The sequence below is a fragment of the Giraffa tippelskirchi genome, chromosome 4, assembly GCF_054371585.1.
Source record: "Giraffa tippelskirchi isolate mGirTip1 chromosome 4, T2T-mGirTip1v1.2.pri, whole genome shotgun sequence".
Classification (NCBI taxonomy): domain Eukaryota; kingdom Metazoa; phylum Chordata; class Mammalia; order Artiodactyla; family Giraffidae; genus Giraffa; species Giraffa tippelskirchi.
This window is the reverse complement of record NC_137278.1, coordinates 17,333,324-17,350,923: the sequence shown is the minus strand read 5'-3', so window position 1 is coordinate 17,350,923 and position 17,600 is coordinate 17,333,324. Positions and strand designations below refer to the sequence as shown.

Genomic DNA, 17,600 nt, shown 5'->3' with positions numbered 1-17,600 from the left:
CTTTTAGCTTGTTAAGACTGAGCAACCATCCACGGTTCTTCAACTATTCTAAGACAAATTCAGGAGACTCAGTAATCTCTGTTCCTAGGGAGTCAGTATGGAAAATGGTCCATTTTCCTCGCTTGCCCTTTTTGTCATTTTTTCTGGCATCAGGTGGGTATTTTATCCCACAGGTCTGTCCAGAAAATCCTGTTCACAGTGTTAAACCACTGACCCATGCAAATAGCCAGTGCTGTTCTTTTCAGCCATTAAGAATTGTCAAGCCTTAAGCACTACTCCACTTTAATATCTTGTGTATGTGTGTGTGCCCTTGCACACTTGTGTGTGAGCAGCAAATGCCCATAATAAGGAATCAAGATAAAAATCTCAAGCTTCACTTCTGTTCAATACTTGGCTTCTGAGAGGATTGTAAAGAAGGTGTATGTTCAGGGGACGTCTTCGTAAGCTTGGATGATGCCTTTACAGATGAGTGTGTGAACTTGACCTTGCTTTTGCTGTGAGATGTAAGTCTGGTGAAGTTCAAACACATTGGAAATTACTAATCAGCTGTAATGACAGCAAGGGATGCAAACATTCTCCAAGGGTGGCTTCTACAAGAGGAAGATGCCATGAGTCACTTGGGAGGGCTGTGGTGGGTCTCAGGGAGACTAACTTCATGCATGTGGAAGCCTGTTCTATCATAGACTGTGTTTATAACAACACAGCCTCAGAAATTGTTAGAGGGGAAGACAGTTTAAAGAACACAAAGCGTGGAGCTTGCATTTTACCAGCTAAGGAAGATGACACCCCACTCCCCAAGAGAAGTGACTGGTTCAGTGGTAACTGTCCAGGAGGGAAAGTGCATGGTTGAAAATACATCGAAATCACATTTTTAACTGAAGCGATTAGTTCTTTGAAATATTGGAGTATCTCTCCTATTATCACAGATAATTGTTGGGTTGTGGGTCAAAGGAGGCAGGGAACCAAGTGCATTGGGTGTCCGTGACTATTTCAAAGGATGAGAGTTTATGCATTTCAAAGGGGACAATATAAGGTTTAGAAGGGCTAATGGCAGTGCTTTTGACCAAGATATTTTGAGGGTCTCTACAGATTTTGTCAAAATTGAGTTAACAATGCTGTTAGTGTGTTTGACTAAACCAGAGGACTGAGCATGGTAAGCACAGTGAAAGTGCTGTAAAACAGGCTGGACAGTGCAGACTTGTTAAGTGCTTGGCCAGTAAAATGGGGTCCTTGTTCACTACAAAGTCTGAGAGGAGTTCCCCAGGTAGGGATACTTTTTTTAAAAAGGACTTTACAGACAAAAGGCAGTAGCTTGCCTGCAAGCAAATGCTTCAGTCCGGTGCGAAAACATACAGATCATGACTAAAACATATTTATATCCATGAAACCCATACACTTGCCAGCACTTGAATGGTCCATTAGGCAGTTTTAAATATCCATCAGTGTTAGGCAGTCATGAGGGATTTTTCTGGATAACAGAGGGGAGAAAAGTATTAAGGTTAAGGTTATTATAATGCAAAATGTTATGGGAGGAGCAGTTAACAAAAGGACATCATGGGGGGTGAGGTGACTGACTGAGAAATGTTGAATGTGGTAAGAATTCAGGAGGGCCTCTATGGTGTGAGACACAAAAGTGGTTAAAGGGGATCCCACAACTATGTTCTCAGTGGCCTTAACCAAAAGGGCAGTGGCTATAATGGCTCTTAGGGGATTGTCTCCATGCTACAGTGTCCCATGGGTGACTATAATGATCAATGGCAGTCCCTGTGTATTGGGGTGAGTACCCCAAGGGCATCCTCTTCCTTCTCATGTACAAAAGGGAACAGGGGAATCTGACATTTGGGATGTCCAAGGGCAGGTGGGCTCATCAAACTCCCCTATAAAGCCTTAAAGGCCGTGCCCTCTGGTTCTTCTTATAAAATTAAATCAGTGTTGTTGTTTAAAACATACAGAAATTTGGCTGTAAGAGAGAAATTTGAAATCCAGTTTCAGCACTAACCAACTATCCAAGAAAACCTTGAAGTTGGTGCTTTGTTTTGAACTTTGTGAGAATTAGGAAACCAGGAAACCTATCTGGATCTAGGGGTAGCCCTTGGTCTTAGATCAGATGCCCTAAGTATTGAACATGGGTTTGGGAAAACCATAATTTTTCTTCAGTGGACTTATGTGCCTTTAAGGCTAAAAATTTTAGGAAATGGATGCATCTTTCTGTGAGGAGGATTGAAAAGGAGAGCAAAGAAGCAGATCATCCTCATACTGCAACAAAGTAGAGCCCCTGGGGGCCTTCGTATCATCCAGATAAGCCTTCAGGATTTGTGAGGAATAAGGACTTTCAGTAAAACCCTGAGGATTACTGTCCAGGGGAATTGTTTTCTCCCCAAGTGAAAACTAGAAGATATTGGTTAGCTTCTCCATTGAAATAACAAAGAATGTACTGCATAAATCAATTACAGTAAAGAATTTTCTTCCAGTGGGAATGGATGTTAGAAATGTATAAGGGTTAGAAATGGGGTGTCCAGGTTTATCAAGGTTGTTTATTGCTCAGAAGTCCTGAAAAAGCCTCCACCCTTGGTCCTGCGGTATTACAGGGTCCAGTGCAAAGGATAATGGGGACTTTAGCTTGAGAATCTTCTATTATGGGCTTTACGCCTTGAATGGTTTCTTTATTTAAAGAGATTGATTAATTCTGGGAAGAGGTTTTGAGGCTCTCCTTGTGTCTTTGATGGTAGGCACACACTGAATTTTGCCAACATCAGTTGGAGATTTGCCCTTAAGGATGCAAAACCTGTTGTTAGCTGATTCAACAGGGACAAATGATCCATGTTTCCCAAATCAGCCTATGACTCTCAGAGAGGAAGCAAATAAGAGATGTCAACCAGTTGCTTAATTCACCTGGTTGGCTGCTTTTATGATTACTATCAGTTTCTCCAATGATTTCCCCATTTTAAGAGAAAGAAATTCTGGCGTGATACTTCTTTAAGAAGTCTCAGCCTAATGTATGAATGGTGGGGGAGGAAGTAAGGAGAAAAGGGTGTGTGTCTCTCAAAGGGCCTAAACAAGAGGGGATAGGTTCAGAGACAGAAACGTCTGGAGGTTTATTAGAGATTCCCACTAATCTGAACTATTTCAGTACTCCGAGGCAGGGGCTGTTTGGCAGAAGCGAGAACAAAGAGAGTGTGGCTCTGCTGTGCATGAGACTCATCCACAATCTGGAGCTATGTATCTCCAAACAGAGTAAGAGCAGGGTTTGTAAGAGTCCCTGCAGTTCCTCGGAGCCCTGTCATTGAGAACTGGCGAAGGGCTGGTGGGAAGGATGGAGAAGCTGGTTAGGAGGCTGAAAGTGCCTGACATGTGTACATTTGTAACTATCTCATCTCTGTTTTCCTGACTCTTTGCAATCATAGCTGAAACTAGAAGAATCTTGATTTTGTTTAGGGTCTTCATTTGTTAGAATCAATGGTTGAGAATTTTAGTGGTTTTAGGTGACATGTCTAGATTGCAAGAGAGCTGAATTGCCAGATAACCTAAATCTAGAGTGGACATAGTTTCTCATTTCATCCTGGTCTTTTTTTACAAAAGGAAAGGTCCCAGTTCAGCCCATTAATTCTTTCTTTTTTTGGCCATGCTGCTTGGCATGTGTGGGATCTTTGTTTCCTGATCAGGGATTGAAACTGTACCCTCTTCAGTGGAAGCACAGTGTCTTAACCACTAGATCACCAAGGAAGTCCTCAGCCCATTAATAAACATAGACTTAAAAGCAACCCAGGTGGAACCAACATCTGACGGAAAACCAGAATTTTCTTTAAAAATAATCTGAAGTTAATTGTAATATTCATGAACAGATTTATCAGATTGTTGTATGCAAGCCTGAATTTTGTTTCAATCGACAGACTTCCAAAAAGCCCTTGAAATTGTCTGATGAAGCTGCCTAGTGCTTGCTTCAGCCTGACCATATTGTAAGTTAGTGGGCTAGTCACCCCATCAGAAAGACCTAATTCTTAAGAGCTTCTAGAATTTCCTCAGTTAGAAGTTTTCATCCAATGTGGGGCCTAGCCCTCACTGACAAATATATGAAGTAGTTGATATAAATCAGAGAAACCATGTTGATAATTTTGAATGACTATATTAAATTCCTCAGCAAATCTGTGAGAATCTTTGGTTACTTTGGGACTATCTTTGACTATAGCTCGCAACTCAGCTTTAGCCCAGGGCATATAAGAAATTAAGGATTTAGCTTCTGGATCCTCAGAATATAAGCTTCCTTGGTGGCTCAGATGGTAAAGAATCTGCCTGCAGTGAGGAAGACCCAGGTTTGATCCCTGGGTCTGGAAGATCCCCTGGAGATGGGAATGGTAACCCACTCCAGTATTCTTGGCTGGAGAATTCCATGGACAGAGGCTACAGTCCAGGGGTCACAAAGAGTTGGACACGACTGAGAGACTGACACTTTCACTCCTCAGAACACTTGATTTTAAAGAAACAGGTTCTGATAAGTTGATAGGATAAGGGATTGGGGAGAGTTTCATGGAAAAAGTGAAATTTGGTAAGAGCATTAATATGGGGGAACTGAGGGTATGCAGGAGGTGTAAGCAGTATAGAAGGAAAAGAGAAAGAGGTGGAACTTGGGACAAAAAGTCCAAGGAGAAGGAGCATGAAGCTTTGGAAGCCATTATGTCTTTCTTTAATTGTCTGTTTGCCTCAGTTAATTTTAACATTTTGCAGAGAGGCAATTTTAGTCTCTTGATCATGTTTGGATGCCTCAAAATACCGATTGGAATAGGTGTTCCATTCAGTTTTAGAAATTTTTGAGCTATAGTAGTCCAATTAATTTTTAAGAAAAGTAAGTTTGAGGATTTCAAAATTTCCCCACACTGGCCATTGACATTCTAAATTGCCTTTGGTTAGATTGGTCCATTTAGTTAGAAATGATCATGGCTTTTAAATACAAAATTAGCGGGGGTCCCTTTAAGGTGAGCATTGTCAGAGTATTCAGACATCTGGGATCTTCTTTCTCAGAACCTTTTCTCTTCTAGAGTAAATGAATAGTTTTTGAACAACCTGAACAGCTCAAGTAGCTTACATGTTGGACTTCTTTCAGCTCAGACAGCCTGCATACAAGCCAGTTTTAAGGGGACAGCTTGGTCTCAGAGAAGTCAGGCCAAAGGCTTCTCAGCTCTGTTCCCATATGATAGCTTCTGTTACAAAGAAATGGGCTGAAGAATGAACCAGCAAAGTTCCAATGAAATGGACCCTGTTCCTGAAGACTAGCTCATTCTGTTTGAAACCATCTGATTTCAAATCTGACCAAAGTGCACTCACAAACAGCAGAAGGCCTTCATCGGAAAGGATGAAACCTTAAAATAGATCCTGAATAAAGCCGGGAGGGCCGCAAAACACAAAGAGAGCGGAAGCTTGAATCCAGGAGAAAGACCTTCCAGACTCCAGGGCTGGTTAGAAAAGCAGTGAGCACAGTGCCTTCCAAGCAGGTAAGGCACTTGTTTGCTCGCCAGCCCCAGAACTGTAGGGGGTCTTCTTTGGATCCCTTTATGGACACCAAAATGTTGACCTGAAACGAAAAGAATGCCAGATAAATAAAATGCCAGCAAAATGAGTTTATTCAGATCAGTAGAGATTTGCAATTCAGGGTCTGCAACCCTGGCGAGCCCCATGCAATACTCACACAATGAGGGAAGGAGAACCCTTTTACAGAGGGGAGAGGAAGTCAGGAGGGAGCTGGAGGAAACAGGGAATCTCTGGCTTTTCGTGGTTGAGTCCTTACCAGCGGAGAAGAGGAGTCCTTCTTCTTCTGTTATCTTTGCAGGGCATGTGAGCTCCCCCTCTGGTTTCCCGACTCTATTAATTGAGGTTTCTGTTTATTAATTTTTTTTTCAGACCAAACACTGGGAGGAACAGAAACCAGAGATTGGGACTCAGCAGGACCCTCCCTGCTAACCTCGGAACTGCTGGGTATCTTTTTGCTTCCTGTCACTTGCCAAAAGGAGCAGTGTTTGAACTGCTTGATGGGTCAGATGCAGTGGCCCTTTGGGTGGGTCTGACCTCTGTTGGCTCAGTGGGGACTGTGCCCCGTGTTTGGGCTGCTCTTGTACAAGCCCTAGGGGGCACTCAGAGCAAGGGAAGTCAGGGCCACCTGGGAGACCTTGTCCTCCTTGGTGACAGCAGTAACACAGGGTGGTGAGTGCTGGTGGTGGGTGCTCAGCCTTGCAGAGGGGTTGTGCTCCAGGAAGGACACATCTCACAGTGTGGGCTTCATTATCAGGGCTGCAAAGGTGTCACCTTTCTCACCCCTCCGCCTTGCCTTTGAGGCCTCTAGGTGCACAGGTGGGCATGGCGTGGGCATGCTGCTCCGGAAAAGCCTCACGCCTTAGCCCAGGGCCACGGAGGTCTGGGAGGTGCTCACAAAACAAGAATGGGGGAGGTGAGTAGGTGATTTCAGCCCAAAGTTACTGCCATCTACACTATTCAGTATTTACATTTTTCTCCCTTAAAGCAAAATCAAAATATCAGCAAAAGTCAAGCCTTCTTGGTAGGTAATAATAGAGACCATGACCTTTTAGTTAAGTATGTCACAGAAAAATGACATACTTAAGCTTTGGAGGAAAAAAGAGAAGAAAAAAAAGTGATAATAAAGAAAAGGGATTTCTTGATTCACGGCTAGCATTCTTTGGAAGGATCCCAGAACATTAAAATGACTTCATGATCTCTGTTACTCTGTAGTAATAAATGGTGTATCAATGCTCTATACACGTTACACATTTTAGTCCTTATAACAGATTGATGAGCCCGGCTGGCCTTAGCCCGCTCAGCATCGAGGAGGCACTTGTAAGGGGGTTTGGTAGAAGGTGCCCCAGTCGGGGATCAGCCGCTGCTCCCACTTTGTATGATGGGTCCTCGTGTACCTGCTCCCAGCTCTCCTCCCCCGGGGGGGCCTTTGGAGCAGCAGCCCCACAGGGAGCTTTCTGCCCTGGAGGGAGGGTGGGTGTTAACCAATGTTCTGGTGGCAGCTGAGAGTTTACACCTTGCATATGCACATCCTGCACACACCTCTTACTGGACCTGCACGAGGGCCCTGGGAGACAGAGCACGTTCCTTTCATGATCCTGCTTTGTACACTCGGATCTGAGCCTCCAAGGGTGCAGTAACTGCCTCCCCCCACCCCAGGCCAGTTCCTGGCTCTTCACTCACTGCCTCCACGGTGGGGAGCCTGCTGGTGCCCAGCCCAGGTTGCTGCCCACCCACCCCCCCGCCCCGGCTTGGGGGGACCTGCTGACTTGCTGCACTGAGTACGTGTGTCTGTTTTCATCTTCAATGTTCTGCCCTTACAGCATGTTTCCCATATTTTCCCTTGTCTTTTCTCTCTCTTTTCTTTTTTTTCATTCTAAGGGTTTTTATTTTTATTTTTATTATTTTTTTTATTTTAGTTGGGGGCTAATTACTTTACAATATTGTAGTAGTTTTTGCCATACATTGACATGAATCAGCCATGGGTTTACATGTGTTCCCCATCCTGAACCCCCCTCCCACCTTCCTCCCCATCCCATCCCTCTGGGTCATCCCATTGCCCCAGCCATGAGCATTTGTCTCATGCATCGAACATGGAATGGTGTTCTGTTTCACATATGATAATATACATATTTCAATGCTATTGTCCCAGAACGTCCCACCCTCACCTATATTCCCTTTTCTTGTTTTAGAAAATACTGGATTGGCCAAAAAGTTCCTCTGGGGTTTTCTGTAAGATGTCACGGAGACACCAGAATGAGCTTCTTGGCCAACCCAGTAGTATGGATCTGTGGCTCTTCTCTCAGCTAAGCGCGCTGCCTGGTCTCGGGCCCCTTCCCCTGCACATACACTGACCATAAGACTGACCATAGGGCTGACCGCCAGGAATCTGGAGGAAACTGAATGACCTGCTTGATGATTTCAGGTATTCTTTGCACACTTTGTGTGAGGCGTGGTGGGTCCTGGGATGTGCATGGCAATGAGAGCCCTTGAGACACTTCAGTGTGGTGGTAAAGATGATGTGTATAAGAACGAACATTCCCTCGGCGTGCAGACAAGGGGGTGGGTGATCCTTAGCAAACCGTGAGGTTAGTGCGCTGGGCTAGTGTTTTGAAACGTGAATTCCTCTTTCACCCTGGATTTCTGTGTTCCTGTTGTGGTCCCTCCCATTCAAACAGGACCTTTCTCTGCTCTGTATATCAGGTGAGGGGCTGAGAGCGGAAAGAAGTGAACAGAAAGCAGCCCTGTTTAGCTGAAGTGGTGCGGGGGTCTGCGGGGGGTGGTGGGGTGGTGGGCAGCCTCTCTTGCTGGGAATGATGGCTTCGGAAGGCTCACGATGGAGCCCCTCGCTCGACATCACCCTTTGCTGTGGGAGCCGCCCTCCCTCGCGGGGCTGCCCATACTGGTGACTGGCAGGAATACCAAAGCTCCATCCATGCCCTGCTCTCCCTCTGAGCTGGCTCTGATGGGCCATTTCACTTCCCGCCTCCCGAGACTTGGCTGGAGGTGGCCTCCTTGCCAACCTCACTTCGAGTCAGCTTCTCCCACTTCAAAATCCTGTCTCTCTTCCCACTTTTGGAGAAGGCAATGGCAACCCACTGCAGTAGTCTTGCCTGGAGAATCCCAGGGACGAGGGAGCCTGGTTGGCTTCTGTTTATGGGGTCGCACAGAGTTGGACATGACTGAAGCGACTTAGCAGCAGCAGCAGCTTCCTACTTTACAAGTGAGTCTCTCAAGAACACTCCTCGGTAAACCTTCTGTCTGCAGTTTTCCATCTCAGACCCTGTTTCCAAGGAACCTCAAGGCCATCGACAGGGAATTGTTGTCAGAAGTGTCCCCTAAGTGGGAAACTGAAGCTGGAGTCCACGACCTCTGATGCGTGGATCCTGTCACTAGAGGTGAGTGGACCGTGGTTGGTGCTTGAGAGACATTAAGGAGATGGTGACTAGAAGGTCGGTGGGATGGGGCAGCCATGGCCAAGTTGTTGGGGAGTGACAGGCTCAGGGTGAGTCACCACCTGTTGGAGGCACACTACCTCCTTGGCAGCATTGAAGTGAATCCCAAAGCTCTGCCTCTGGAAGACAGGTCAGCTGGAGGGACAGTCTTAATTCTAAGAATAGCAGAGTTTTGGAGAAGGTGAAGTTTTCAGGCCTCCAAGGTCAAGGTCCGATAGGGAAGAGGAGCTTGGGGTGGGTTACCTGGACAGTTGAGACCCTTGTTCCCCTGGGTCCTCTGGGCTGCAGAACTGGTCCCCTCCACTTTCACAGAAGATTATCAACTCATTTCTTCACGATCCTACCAAGGCCTCAGACAAGGAAGGGATCTCACAAGACAGTGGTTGCCCACTCAAGATCTAGCTCCATCATTCTCACTGGCAACAAGATGTATGACAAGGGCCAGATCTCTGCACAGCCTTAACTAGTCTTTGTTGCTGTTGTTCAGTTGCTAAGTCATGTCTGGCTCTTTATGACTCCATAGACTGCAGCGCACAGGGCTTACCTGTCCTTCATTTATTTCCCAGAGTTTGCTCAAAATCATGTCCATTGAATGGGTGATGTTATCCAACCATCTCATCCTATATCACCCCTTCTCCTCCTGCTGTCAATTTTTCCCAGCATCAGGGTCATGATACAGCAAAGGAACCATAAGATCGAGGTAGTGTGTTCCAAAAGGACCCAGGAGAATATTCATGGGATCAGGTCAAAAGTAGAGAATCTAAATTTGAGTAAGGCAGAGTTTAGTCATGGGGCGGGGGGCACTCTACTTTGGTTCAAGATTTCACATCTTGGCCAGAATCCCTGGAGACAGTGTTTACACCCTTCTGAGATGGTACTTGAATGCTAGAGAAAGCAATCACCCACACTTAGCAAGATGGTGGGGGAGGGACCCAGTGGCTCAGAGAAATGGACTTGCTGGAGTGGATGTGGTCCCAAGATGGCCTGGGGGCTTCCTGTTTCCAGAGCAATGCACTGGGGATAGTGGCCGCAGAATCTCCAAGAAGCTCAGGAACAGCCATGCTCCGAGGGTCAAGCTGATGACAGGTGAGGAAGTCACAGAGCCGGTTCTTGGGAGCAAAGGGGATGACTGGATGCTGAGACAACAGAGGCCAGGTGCTGTGCTCCCCATCAGTGTGGAAGCAAGGTGGAGGCAAGGACCACAGTGAGAGGCAGGTTCAGCAGAGCCCAGGTGGTGCCTGCCCTGAAGAGAGCTATTGCTCCTTGACATGAGGGGATGGACAGTCATGGAGGGTAATGTTTGATTTAAACAATTAGAAAAAATCAAGTATGGGTTATCAAGAGGAGGAACAAAACCACCCCAACAACAGTCTAGATCCTTTTCCTTGCTTCTTGACTTGAGTCAGTTCTAAGATTCAGAACTCATGGCCTGAAGGAGAAGCAGCATTCCTCCTAGGAAGGATCTTGAAACATGACAGCAAGCACGTTCATTACTACTTCCCCCGCTTCTTCGGCAAAGGGATACAGCCCATCTGTTCAGGCAAAGGTGCATCGGGAAGAGAGCAGTACCATGGCTTTCTGAGGATTACTGAATTTACTCTGAGATGTGGGGACCCAAAGTACCAGCATGACACTGCTGCTAAGAGGGGAGACCAGGGAGTCAGTTGATAAGTGGGATTCTAGCTTGGGTCCAGCACTCAGGGAGGCCCTGGGTCCAGGGAGGTACCTGTTGTCACTTTCCTGAACCACAAGTACACCTGAGAACAGAGATGCTTTGTCTTTGACAGAATCTGCACATTGGTTCCTTTGCCTGGAAGAAAGAAATGTGGTAGCAGCAGACCTTCCCCACAAGCTGGTAAATCATGACCACGATCACATCTCATGTTGGGACAGGAATGTAAGGTGAGTTCCCCCCGGAAACATGGAGAATGCAGGGGTCACGGTCCTTGTCAAAGCCCCCACTTAATTCACCATCCAGCCCCACATAAACCAGGTGAACCAAGGGGGAGGACAGAGAACTTCCACAAAGTGAGTCAAGTAGCCTCTCCCTTGCAGCTGCGCTGCCAGATGTGGACCAGAGGGGCTGCTCTGGTCCAGGGGTCCCTGCCGGAGTCAGAGGTGTCCCGTCCAGCCTTGTTAAGCATCATCTTCCTGAACCCAGTTCCACCTTCTTCCCTTCCCTGGAGATGTGTCTTCTGAAAACACTCCCCAGTCAACATTCTCCATGCAGTTTTGCATCCAGGGCTCTGTTTCCAGGGAATACTTTGAGTTTCAAGGCCTTGAGGATATGGAAAGAGGTCATGGAATACGTAAGTTTTGGGGGAAAAAAAGTCATGTGTAAGAGTAGCAATAACTCCCTCCCAGATGGAGACAAAACAAAATAAAAAACCAGGGAAGAAAGCTCCCCAGTGAATTTTCTTCTGTTATTATATTATATAACCCTCTTTATTCCTAATGATGGTTTTTCTTTAAAATCTACTTTTCCCCCTGATATAAATATAACTATTCTGGTTTTGTTGGTTTTATTGGCAGCATCTGGTAAAACCAAAAAACCTTTAATGTATGGGTTTTGCTTTTGTTAATATGAATGGAAAGCTTATTTTTCATTACAAATTTCCAGGCGTCCCCAGCTCCCAGCTTGGTCTTCTTGGCACCAATACCATCTCCTTTGGGCATGAGTGTGAGGTTTGCCCCCCTTATCTTTCACAGTGGGGTCTCAGTTAGATTCAAGGTCTGTGCAATGGGACATAGTTTTTTCATAAAGGCCATGAAAATAAAAGTTCATCACATCTGTCCTCAAGGCAAAGCTGATTTCATTGCTACTCTCACATCTCTTGTTTCTAACTTTCCCTTAGCTTTTGGCCTGACTGTTCCTTGTGATGTCATAAAGATATTTCGAAGAATGAAATAAAATTATTCATAATCTTTAGTTATTTTCAGTGTTTGGTCTGAACATGTAGCCTGTCGTGTGAGTGGAAGTGGACCTCCTAGAGGTCACATTTTAAAGAAAGAAGTTATTGATGATGGTGAAATTTCACCATCCATTCACTCTGCACATGCACAGAACTTGTCTAGCTGATGTGATGTAAATATCCACTCTGAATTTGGCAGGACAGACTACAGGATTTTGAAGCTCCATCATGTTCATTTTAATTAATTTTATGAGAGAGAGAGAAAAGGGGCTGGAGAGAGATAGAGAGAGATGGGGGGAGGGAGGGAGGGAGAGAGAAAGAAAGAGAGGGTAACCCAGACTCTTCACTTTGTTGGATGAGTGCACGCTACCAAACAATTTCAACAATTGATTTGCATTATACAGTTGGGACAATAAAATTGAAAATAAATTAAAGCCACTTAAACAACTGTTTTGTGGAACAAATATGTAAAATTTGAATATTTATGATGGCAAATCAGATTAAGTTGTTGAATGATTTTTTTTTTCTAATTTGTCATCAATGATGCAAAGCTCTCAGGAGTAAGTTATCAAGTTTTTGGAGTGTGTTTTGATTAAACATAAATAAACTAATCACATTTTCACAGTTATAAAATAGTTCAGCAAATGGGGGAGGCAGTGAAGACAGCCTTCTCTTCCAGAAACATACGGTTAGCCATGTAGACATAGGAAAATTGTGTCTCAGTTCAACATTTCAATTAAATAAAATCTCCGAAGGCTAAGAAACAATATCAGATTTTATATAGCTGATGATAAAGCTGCATATTGGTTTTTTTAGAAAGCTAATAACCGAACCATGTTTCAAAATTGTTCCAAAAGAACCTTGAGTCTATTGTGCCTCTTAATTTCTTGGTACAGTCCCATCTGCTGTTGGAGTTCTAGAAACATCCTTTCCCTTTGGGATTCTTTCTTTTTCACCAAAAGGTGAAAGGTAAGACATTTAGGACAATTTCTAAGTTTTTTTTTTTCTGCTGGGAAACGTGAAAGAAAATCCACCTTTCCTCTTACTCTCCTTGTGCTTTGGATTATTGACACTTCCATTCTGAAGCGGGTTCCACACTTAGGGCCACACTTAGTTGAAGGTGGACCTGAGTGAAGTTGAAGAAGCAGACACTCGCTGAGCCCTGGACCTGACAGCTGGCTGGTGGTGGGTCACATTTCTGCTCCGCCGAATGACGCTTTCAACAATGTCTTTTTTCTCCTCCAACCTCCAGACCTTCCTTCACTAATTTTGGTCTTGTGTGTTTGAAAAACGCCCTGTAATATTCCTCTTAAATGTTTTATAAATATTTTATTAGATCGTTTCCGGTGCCTCACATTTTGCTGTTATTGAAGAAGATGAGGTAGTGCTTTCTTTTAAAAGCTGAAGAAAATTATTATTTATTGGTTATTTATTGACCAATAAATCAATGCTGGTATTGATTTTTAAAGTGATTTTGTATTCCAACAGTTTAATTTCTAATTGTTTTAGGTTGTCCAGGATTTTTCTAACATCTTGTCTATTGCTTTTCACTTGTTACACTTATTTTCAAAAATATCTCTTTAGTAGTAGTCATCATTCACATTTATAGTTTTATTTATTAGATACTCTTCTTTCATTTTCTATGTATCCACTCTTCATCCCCATGGCAACTCTTAGAGGTAAATAACATTTTATTCCTATTTTATTGCTGAAAATTTGATCAAATACCATTCATGTAGTTAAGGAAATTCTTGTAGATTGCTTTGAAGTTTTTTTTTCCCTCAATTTGGAAGGAATTTTGAATTTTATTTAATAACATTTCTACATACACTGCGCTAATCTTATGACTTTTTTCCCTTAAAGTTGTTAATGTAGGGAATGACACTGATAGTTTTTCTGATATTGAACCATCTCTATATACTTAGGATAAACCCTAATGTGTCATAGTAGAAATAAATTTATTATAAATCTTAAATGTCTTAACCTAGCTTTGATCTTTGAAATATGGTTCCAGGTTTTGTTTTATTTTGTTTCCCTTCAGTCCAGTACTCAAGCTATCGACCAAATATTTTTGTCAATGCAAAGCACTAATGTATCCTTATCCCTTGCTTAGTAAGGTAAGGAAAACAAGTCATTGATTACTTAATGTTAACATAGTATTTAGGTTAATCTGTTGATTTTGTATTCTGTCATCATCAAGTTGAGTAAAAAAGGCAAAGAGCTTGCCTTTTAACCTTTAAAGATTTGCTAGATTAGTTCCCATGTCTGTTGATCCTAATGTGGATGCTATAAGGGTGCTTTTATCGTTTTCTATATGGAAGTCATAGAAGCATTCTTGTGGTTTGTGGTCCTGACAATGTAACAAGGTCTGAAGGGAGCTGTAGCTTCATGTCACTTGTTGGGAAGGTCTCTGTAGCATGGAAGTCCTGCAGTTTGGGGTTTAGAAGACCTGGATTAGAGGCTTCTCTGCCAAAACAATGAACTATGTGTAATCTGCTGTAACTTTGGACACCAAGCACTGTTGGCCGAAAAGTGAACATAATAGCAATCACCGTCCAGCCCAACATGTGGCACGTGCTAGGATTAAATGAGACTGGCATGCCTGTAAAAATCCCTTGAAACTTGGATTATCCAGGCCACCCCCTCTTTCAGCACCGGGGATAATTGAAAATTGTCTCTGCCATTGAATTAACACCAACTTTAAGCTTCCACCTTAATTAAACCCGTATTACTTTAGTGTTTTGTGCCAAGGAGTAAATTCCTTCAAGACTTCAAGAGTCAATACGTCCAAGCCAGGAGTTGCCTTTTGTACCAATAAAACCAGCCCATAGAGGAGTCACACTAGCGGCCCTGTGGAAAAAGGAAGCATCCTATATTTACTCTGAAAGTCCTGGACCCAGAATCAGAAAGCAAGATGTGAGATGCCGGCTTCACCTTGGACATGGCCACCAGGAGAAAAAGTTCATGGCTTTTCCACCTGATGGCTGACGATCAGGAGGACAGACAGGAGCCCTCCCGTCCACATTCCTGGTAACTGCTCTCTGCAGCTCGCCTCTGGCTGCAGAGTCTCTGCTCTGGGCAGCCGGGTGGTTGAGACACATTTCATTCATTTTGCAAAAAGGATCCTGAGATTGAAATCGTGGGTAGACTCTGGTTGCCCTTCTGGTTGGATTCAGATTGTGTGAGTTCAGATGATGACTTTTCATCCCTTGGGACTGTCTTTCCCATGCCTCATAGTCTTCCTTTTCTCCTCCTAAGGTGTGTTTTTGGGGCACATGTGGCCGTGTTCACAAGAAGCTCCACCTTTGAGTTGCCATCCTTCGGGACCCCAACCTTCTCAGGTCTGATTTCTGTCATTCTGACAATGTCCCATTATAATTTGGCAGCTTGGATCCTTTTAAAGGGGCTCAACTGTATTAATTCCCACATTCTGGTCTTGTTTGTTCAAAGGGGGAAAAAAGTGAAGAGAAACTCACTTGCCAGCAGAAAGTCAGGATGAGATATGGGATCCAGTAACACTTGCAGAGCACACATTCCATCTCCGTTTAGATGTGTGTGGACCATGCTTCTCTCCATCCATCGCTGTGCTGGTCACTTTCCCAAGGCTGGAATACCCTTCCCAGAAGCTGCAGTGGTGGAGGGCTCCTCAGGATCAGAAGAACGCCTGCCACCTTGTGAAGTGAAGTGAAAGTCGCTCAGTCGTGTCCGACTCTTTGCAACTCCATGGACTGTATAGTCCATGGAATTCTCCAGGCCAGGATACGGGAGTGGGTAGCCTTCCTCTTCTCCAGGGGCCCTTCCCAACCCAGGGATCGAACCCAGGTCTCTTGCATTGCAGGCAGATTCTTTACCAACTGAACTATCAGAGAAGCCCACCACCTTGTGAGCCTTCCTCTAACTGTCTTTTTCATGATTGATGTCCTCTCAGCACCTGTGTGTTTCAGCAAGGCCGTTTGCCTTCTCGCTGTTTGTCCATATCACGAATCTGAAGGGAAATGACAGAAAGAGGAGGGTGAGTGTTTGGAGACAAAGTGGCATGTTTCTTTTCAGACACTTTCTGATTCTGGGTTCTGGATGTTCAGAGTGAATATAGGATGCCTCCCTTTTGCAAATGGCCATGGTGTGACTCCTCCATGGGCTGGTTTTACTGGTACAAAAGGCAACTCCTGGCTTGGATGTATTGACTCATTAGTCTTGAAGGAATTTGCTCCTTGGCACTAAAGACTAAAATAATGCAGGTTTAATTAAAGTGGAAGGTTAAAGTTGGTGTTGATTTAACGGAAGCTTTGACTTTCAATTATCCTTGGTGCTGAAAGAGGGGGTAGCCTGGGTAATCCAAAACAGCAAATAGCTTAGCATACATTCTACTTTCCCCTCTAAGTTTATCGAGATTACTGTTTTAGTTTTGCTAGAAAGGGCTAATGTGGAAATGACCGTGCAAGTCAATTTTGGAGAAAGCAGGACCCTAGCTGGGGGAGGAGGGGTCCAAGGCTGCCAGGGATGCAATAGTTACCCTATCTTGTTAGATTTTTCTTTTTCCTTAATTGGGGTATAGTTGCTCTACAATGTTGCTAGTTTCTGCTGTACAACAAAATGACTCAGTTATATGTATACATATCTCCCCTCCCTCCTGAGCCTCCCTCCTTCCCCCAGAACTCCCTCTGTGTCATCATAGAGAACCAAGCTGAGCTCCCTGTGTTATACAGTAGCTTCCCACTAGCCATCTATTCTACACATGGTAGTGTATACAGTTAGTTCCGTTTAGTTGCTCAGTTGTGTCCAACTCATTGCGATCCCATGAACCACAGCACTCCAGGCCTCCCTGTCCATCACCAGCTCCCGGAGTCCACCCAAACCCTTGTCCATTGAGTCGGTGATGCCATCCAACCATCTCATCCTCTGTCATCCCCTTCTCCTCCTGCCCTCAATCTTTCCCAGCATCAGGGTCTTTTCCAGTGAGTCAGCTCTTCACATGAGGTGGCCAAAGTATTGGAGTTTCAGCTTCAACATCAGTCCTTCCAATGAACACCCAGGATTGATCTCCTTTAGGATGGATTGATTGGATCTCCTTGCAGTCCAAGGGACTCTCAAGAGTCTTCTCCAACACCACAGTTCAAAAGCATCAATTCTGCGGCGTTCAGCTTTCTTCACCGTCCAACTCTCACATCCATACATGACCACTGGAAAAACCATAGCCTTGACTAGATGGACCTTTGTTGGCAAAGTAATGTCTCTGCTTTTTAATATGCTGTCTAGGTTGATCATAACTTTTCTTCCAAGGAGTAAGCGTCTTTTAGTTTCATGGCTGCAGTCACCATTTGCAGTGATTTTGGAGCCCCAAAAATAAAGTCAGCCACTCTTTCCACTGTTTCCCCATCTATTTGCCACGAAGTGATGGGAACGGATGCCATGATCTTAGTTTTCTGAATGTTGAGCTTTAAGGAAAAGGGGCCATGCTAAAGACTTTTTAAAAGCAGCAGGTAGTAGCTAGTGGTGACTTCTCAGATTGTCCTGAACTAGGGAGGATTAGGAAGAAATAAGTAACTAAATATATAGCTTGCTTTTGCAACTTGAGGAAAAGAGCAACATAGAAGGCAAATCACAAGCCTTTTAAAGATCGTGGCAAAAGAGTGCGGCAACTAAAACAACTGCTCACCTGGGGTGTTCATTTCTCTAAACACACTTTAGAGAGAGGAGGAAAGATAAAATACTG

General features: G+C 44.4%; 2 long non-coding RNA genes across 2 annotated transcripts; one reads left to right on the top strand and one right to left on the bottom strand.

Annotated features, from left to right (window-relative positions):
- Positions 1-265: 265 nt before the first annotated feature.
- On the bottom strand, positions 266-9,255 carry LOC145544454 (uncharacterized). Its single transcript, XR_014081435.1, has 6 exons — positions 9,219-9,255; positions 5,780-5,900; positions 5,320-5,566; positions 5,081-5,195; positions 1,401-1,468; positions 266-590 (listed from the first exon to the last, which is right to left on the bottom strand). It is a non-coding gene; the product is annotated as an uncharacterized LOC145544454 (long non-coding RNA).
- Positions 9,256-9,558: 303 nt separating this feature from the next.
- LOC145544451 (uncharacterized) lies at positions 9,559-11,770 on the top strand. Its single transcript, XR_014081431.1, has 4 exons — positions 9,559-9,675; positions 10,763-10,877; positions 11,206-11,284; positions 11,596-11,770. It is a non-coding gene; the product is annotated as an uncharacterized LOC145544451 (long non-coding RNA).
- Positions 11,771-17,600: the final 5,830 nt, after the last annotated feature.